Source organism: Octopus bimaculoides, chromosome 6, assembly GCF_046866305.1.
Source record: "Octopus bimaculoides isolate indiv1 chromosome 6, ASM4686630v1, whole genome shotgun sequence".
In the NCBI taxonomy this organism is placed as follows: domain Eukaryota; kingdom Metazoa; phylum Mollusca; class Cephalopoda; order Octopoda; family Octopodidae; genus Octopus; species Octopus bimaculoides.
Window position 1 is genome coordinate 96,787,547 of NC_142933.1, and position 7,500 is coordinate 96,795,046.

Consider the following 7,500-nt stretch of genomic DNA (forward strand, 5'->3'; position numbering starts at 1 on the left):
CAATTAAAAAAAAAAAACAGTTGTAATGCATCAACCTGCGTGTGGTACTGTTTGTAACCTCACTAAAATTTTGGTTATGGGAAAGATACGTCCGACGAACGGGAACGTAAAACTCTGAGTAACGGCTTTTGTTATGTTTCTGCTGCTTTTAAATAAAACCTCTGGTATTTGAGTACTCTTTTTTCCACCTTGTTTCACATTTATGTGCTTACTCCGGTATATGTATATATATGTATATATATATATGTGTATATATATATATGTGTGTATATATATATATATATATATATATATATGTGTGTATATATATATATGTGTATATATATATATATATATATATATATATATATGTGTGTGTGTGTGTGTGTGTGTGTGTGTGTGTGTGTGTGTGTGTGTGTGTGTGTGTGTGTGTGTGTGTGTGTGTGAATAAAAATTAATACAAAAAAAGGGTTTTGTATGATCGTGTATAGAGGAATATATTATTTTATTTAAAAGAGTTCCAACTCTGTCTGTTTTTTATGTTTTATTTATATTTTTGTAAAATTAATGTGGCATATAGAATATGGAATATATAATATATAATATAAAAATAGATGGTAAAATGAAATGAAGTATTGAATGTCTTATTGAATATATGAAATATTAAGTATTCAATATAGAGAATTAAATATATAAAGGCTAATACGTATTTTCATACCTAGTGGTATTCATCAGGGCCTTCGTCTGACAGACTGTAACAGACTGTGTATATACGTGTGTGTGTGTGTGTGCGTGTGTGTGTGTATAATCTATGTATATATATGTATGTATGTATGTATGTATGTATGTATGTATGTATGTATGTATGTACGTATGTTTCACAAGAATACAACCGGGATGGTAAGACAAATGATTTGCTAAAGAGCCAGCTTTGTATTCTTATTTATATGTCGCTGGCACCAAACGCGTGACTCCAAGCAACCAAATGCTTTTGCTGCCCCTTGAATTCGCAGATGTATTTCTATATCAAGATTTCCTTCGTTTTGAACAGAGCTTGCAAGGTAGACGAACGAATCGACAAGCTCAAGTATCTTTCCCTTAACAAAAATTTTAGTGGGGTTACAAACAGCACCACACGCAGGTTGATGCATTAAAACTGTTTTTTTTAAAGCCAAAATCATCACAAGCCGAGTCAAATGCAGATGCAAGAGATTGCAGAATAGGTGAATGACAATATCCTTTTTGTGTGCGCAGTCTGTGACAGACCACGTCTGTAAAAGATGTATATGATGTTGTTTTATTGGTTGGTGATTAATATAGGATAGATTTTGTGTTATTTTATTGGGTGATGTTTGTGAAGGCGCGTGGGCGAGTGGTAAGAGTGTTGACCTCTTGACCTCACGACCCTATGTTTGTAGGCTCACATCTGGACCGGGTGACGAGTCGTGTCCTTGAGAAAAGCATTTTATTTTAAGTTACTTCAGTCTATTCAGCGGACCATTCTCCCTCTTTCCCCAATGTTTCGTTGGATCACGAGTAAGGGGAGTACATGTATGTAAGCTCACAACTATAGGCCTCTAAAGTAGGGGCACAATGGCCCAGTGGTTAGGGCAGCGGACTCGCGGTCATAGGATCGTGGTTTCGATTCCCAGACCGGGCGTTGTGAGTGTTTATTGAGCGAAAACACCTAAAGCTCCACGAGGCTCCGGCAGGGGATGGTGGCGAACTCTGCTGTACTCTTTCACCACAACTTTCTCTCACTCTTACTTCCTGTTTCTGTTGTACCTGTAATTCAAAGGGTCAGCCTTGTCACACTGTGTCACGCTGAATATCCCTGAGAACTACGTTAAGGGTACACGTGTCTGTGGAGTGCTCAGCCACTTGCACGTTAATTTCACGAGCAGGCTGTTCCGTTGATCGGATCAACTGGAACCCTGGACGTCGTAAGCGACGGAGTGCCAACACAAAATAGGCCTCTAAAACACTTAGCGAAAGCATGCTACCTGCTAGCAAGTAATACCAATAGCGAGCGACGATTATGCTTTTGGGGATTGCGTTGGGCATGCATCAAGGGTTTCATTTCTTGAAACAAAGTTTAAGTGAATTTTGCAGAAGAGGTAAAGAAGCGTACAAGACTAACAAAGGTTATCACGATCAATGAAAACGTTCCAGATTAACAAACTTGTAAAATGGAGATCATACATAGAAAATATTTACGATTAACTAAGCGGCTTTGAATGTCAACGAAAATGTTCAAGATTTAGAAATTTGTTTTAGGTGAACAAAAATACCATGTAAAAATACCTTAAAATTATTTATAGATCTGATATTGATATTATCTGGAACTTGCCTATGTTTATCGTTATACATTAATTTTTTTTCCAATGTTTTTACAGAAATGTGTCACTCAAGTTGTGCCAATTAGAAATGGAGAGACAAACAAATTCTTTCATTGTCATGTTGCTTTTTAATTCAACAAGTAGGTCAGTGTAATTCCTTAAATTTTCAGCTCCCTTCTGTACATTATTGTCAGTAAGCATTGCTATGTCAATAATTGAAACACAATTGTAATTTTTTGCTGTCTAAGAGAACGATGTCAGACTTACTATTCGCCATATTATGGCGTGTCTGTCTGCTTAAATTTCATGGTATTTTCACAGCGTTCTTTTGCGAAACAAGTGATAACTCGTTGCTGCGAATTGGTAGAATCGTTAAAGCGTGCGTCATTAGTTTCGGTTCTTTACGTTCTGAGTTCAAACCCCGCCGGGATCAACTTCTTCGAATCTCAGGAATCTTTCTTGGGTTTGTTGTAGAATTCAAGAAGATACTTTTCTGCAGGTCCGCTATTTGAGTCTGAATTCCAATGTCCTTCAGTGTTTTGGACAGTAGTATGGCTATTGTGCCGGGTACACAAATTACTACAAGAATATTTTTCACTGTTATGTTCCCCAATTTCTCTCTCTCTCTCTCTTTCTCCCTTGCTATTTTCAATTTTCTCGGATTCCTTGATATCCACTCAACTCTCATAAGGGATCGCAAGTCAATGATCTTACAATATTTGTTGTCTTTTTTTTTTCTGTTTCCACCACCATACCCGTTTTCCTTACTTCTGTAGTTTCATCAGTCCCTATGGAGAAATCCAATAATATCTTAAGGTTATCATTCACCCTGACACCCCTCTGACTGGCATTCACACAACTTCTCCTTCACTTCAAATCTACAAACTTGGCTAACATCCCATTGCACTCTTTTACCAGCACAGTCATGCCTGCTTATTTGAACTTTTTTTTAATTCATTCTGTGCAAGCTTAGTGCGCTTGTTTAGCAGATGGTTAAAAACTTTCGTCCCCTTTTCCACACATTCTACATGTGTTCTGTCACTGAGTTATATCAATCTTTAGGTTTTATCAACTTCACTCTAAAGTCTTGTTCCTGAGCGGTTATAATTGGCCTCTCAGTTTCTCTTTCCAATTTCCCCTCCTTCACTTACAACCAGCTTTCTTTACCTCCAGCTTGCTCCATTTGCTGCATGAACTGGCCATGTAGAATGAATTCTTCTTCTCCTTTTAACGTTCTGAGTTCAAAATCCACCGAGGTTAACTGTCTTTGATCCTTTCAGGGTCGATAAAGTAAAGTACCAGTCTAGTGCTGTAGTTGATGCAATTGACTTGCACCCTGCCATGAAAATTGCTGGCCTTGTGTCAATATTAGATTTGAATAAATCCTAGCAATTTCTATTAAAAAGATATTCGGGTTCAATCTCACTGCGTGACACTTTGGGCAAGTTACTTCTGCTATAGCCTCAAGTCGACCAAAGCCTTGTGAGTGGATATGGTAGACGGAAACTGAAAGAAGCCCGTCATATATATATATATATATATATATATATATATATATATATATATATATGCATATATCTATGTGTGTGTGTTGCCCCCCTCCGTCATCGCTTGACAACCTATGCTGGTGTGTTTATATCCCCGTAACTTATCGGTTAAGCAAAAGAGCCCGATAGAATAAGTACTGGGCTCACAAAGAATAAGTCTTCGTCTAAAACCCTTTAAGGCAGTGCTCCAGCATGGCCACAGTCAAATGACTGAAACAAGTAAAAGAGTCAAAGAGTAAATTGTAAAAATTTGATTTTCGCTCGATTGGAATATTCTGTTGTTTTGTTAAGGTTTTTTTTTTCAGCAAAAAACGGAGAGCAAGCGCTTGTAGAACCCTAATCAGGGAAAAGGGGACGCTGAAACATTAGTGGTTGAGAACCACTGACTTAGAGAAACATTTTTTTAAACATAGAGATATTCTGTACCACCTTAAGGTGCTTCAACTGACTGAAGATCTGAACGAAATGAAGAAAACCCACATTCATATGACTGCCCGAAAAATTTGCAAGGTATACACACCACAGTTTAAAAAGTAAATACTGCAAATACTAAGAACTACCTAGAATCTCTCAGAAAAAGAATATATCTTCGCCATCTAGGAACAGGATATAACAATCTCAATGCTAATAAATAAATATGTCATTGTTTTTTTGAAGCCGCCATATTTTGTTTTGAAAATGTCGGATGTGGAAGATATAACCTACATCAGCAGCTGCCGAGACATTTCCGCTATGTACTAATCTTCCTGTGAAGCATAGCATCGCTGCAAAACAATATACATAACAATTCGTACGAAGAATTTCCCTGGCGGAAATACCAAATTCGCTGTAGAAACGGAATGTATACAAACTTCAACGTTTAAAGAATATAGGTGCTTGCTGAAATATTACAATTTTAAAAAAGACGTTAACCACGAACAGACGACGTAGATAATATGAGTTAACGTGGGAGCCTTGTGAGGTCACTTGCTCTGCAAAATATAGTAGCTAAATCTCCCTCAAATACATCTTGCCCACTTAGAAACAGACATGATGGATATTAGGGTCCTGAACTCCTTGTATGTAGAGAAACAGGATGGTCACGGTAGGAATGCCTCAGATCATGTCTGATCTTGGACTAAACAAGTCCAACAACGCCAGCAACTCTAACAACAGCCACAGATACTATGAGTTACCGAGAAAGCCTATAGAAATAATGACCCGCTGGAAATGACAACCTGTTAAAAATAACAGCCTAATCAGGCTCGGGCGTTGTGAAGTGACTTACAAAAGGACGCTGAATAATGAAGTTTGGGGCTGTTGTTTTTGGCACTCCGTCGCTTACGACGTCGAGGGTTCCAGTTGATCCGATCAACAGAACAGCTTGCTCGTGAAATTAACGTGCAAGTGGCTGAGCACTCCACAGACGCGTGTACCCTTAACGTAGTTCTCGGGGATATTCAGCGTGACACAGTGTGACAAGGCTGACCCTTTGAATTACAGGTACAACAGAAACAGGAAGAAAGAGTGAGAGAAAGTTGTGGTGAAAGAGTACAGCAGGGTTCGCCACCATCCCCTGCCTGAGCCTCGTGGAGCTTTAGGTGTTTTCGTTCAATAAACACTCACAACGCCCGGTCTGGGAATCGAAACCGCGATCCTATGACCGCAAGTCCGCTGCCCTAACCACTGGGCCATTGCGCCTCCACTGAAGTTTGGGGTATAATATGACAAAAGCAAAAACTACATTGTTCTGTAAAACTAGGAATTTACCTCGCAAATGTAAAAATCTTGGCCTAAACTTAGAAAGTAGGGTGGTTTATATCCTGACTCTAAGTTCTGTCCAATGGAAGACTGAGCCTTTTGGATTCACTTGGGCAAGGTTATGGCAATAAGACCAGTTAATGCTCTTCTACATATTTCTTTAACAGTAGTCACGGCCTCGGATGTAGGAAAATCAAATTATTTCTTTATGCACAATATGAAGAAGACATTGATGGCACTCCGTCGGTTACGACGACGAGGGCTACAGTTGTTCTCGGGAAGATTCAGCGTGACACACAATGTGACAAGGCTGGCCCTTAGAAATACAGGTGCTACTCATTTTTGCTAGCTGAGTAGACTGGAGTAATGTGAAATAAAGTGTTTTACTCAAGGACTCAATGCACCACCGGGAATCGAACTTACGACCTGATGATCGCGAGCCGAATACCCTAACCCCTAAAACAGGCGCCTTCACATTACAATGTTTGTGAAGCATCATTTCGTCTGCCTTTTCGTTCTGAGTTCAAATTCCGTCGAGGTTTACTTTGCCTTTCATCCTTTCGGAGTCGATAAATTAAGTACCAGTTACGTATTGGGATCGATCTAATCGACTGGCCCCCTCTCCCAAAATTTCGGGCCTTGTGCCTAGAGTAGAAAAGAATATTTATGAAGGATCTCTCAAACAATTGTCAAATTATTATTATTTAATGTTTATATCCCTGGGGGTAGTCGGGGACTCTGTCCATTAATATTGACCGTTAAAATCTACGTGTGTGGGTAGGCCTGCAATACAACCGCAATGCATTTCACTTGACCCTCTGTTCTGGCAATCCCCTGCCTTAAATTCATTCTTTTCTGAAATAGTTGTATACTGTCAACTTAATGTGACAGTCCCCTACTGTTGGTTAGACCTAGGAAACTGCACTGCTTCCTGTCGGCCTTGACACATTTCCTGTGTCCTTATGTTTATAAGGACATAAGGATACAAGAAATGTGTCAAGGCCGACAGGAAGCAGTGCAGCTTCCTAGGTCTAACCAACAGTAGTATTATTCCCTTCAGGGGACTGTCGCATTAAGTTGACAGTATACAACTATTTCATCGTATAAATCTCTCCGAGAGATTTAGAAATGTATTATTTCTAAATTCTTGATTCTTTTCTATTGTCCCGCAAAAGCAGAAAAGTCAAAGTTGACCACGGCAGGATTTGAACTCAGTGTCGGAAACAAATATAGCAAGGTATCCTGTCCAACAATCCTAACGACTCCGTCAATTCGCCGTTTTGTTTATGGGTTTAATGTAGGAATAAGTTATGACGTATCAACCCCCAAACTAAAATTTCTTTGAAATGTAATAAGGATTGTAATCTACAAATTTAGAATATGAGTCAGTAAAACGACCATGACGTGAAAAAATTCAATCTGCCGGAAAGACCTAGTGATAGCCTTTATATGCTAAAACAATTACTCTTCTCGTGATGTCAAACTTTTGTTCTCGTGCAAAGATACGTTACGCAAAACTCACACATAACAGATAAGATGCCAAACAGTAATATCTTTAAACGTTAGTGGCATTGAAACATTTGTTACGTGCAAAAATGCGCCGAGTAAAGCACGGCCTTCTTATGGAAGGTACTAGAATCTGTAAAATATTGCTTTATATCACTTCCCTAATTCCCACTAGGTGTCAGGAGATCATTGCTACACTACAAAGACGTGATTAAGGAAAGCTTGAAGTAATTGGAATTTTATCCGGGATCTTGGCAACACTCACTACTCTGCGTCAAGGCTGAGTGCTTAAACAGTGCACACAGACCTCAGAAGAAGAGATGGAAGTATTCCACTGAACGCAGTCCACTCTGAAGCAAAACTTCGCTCTTACCCTACCTATAGTCGGT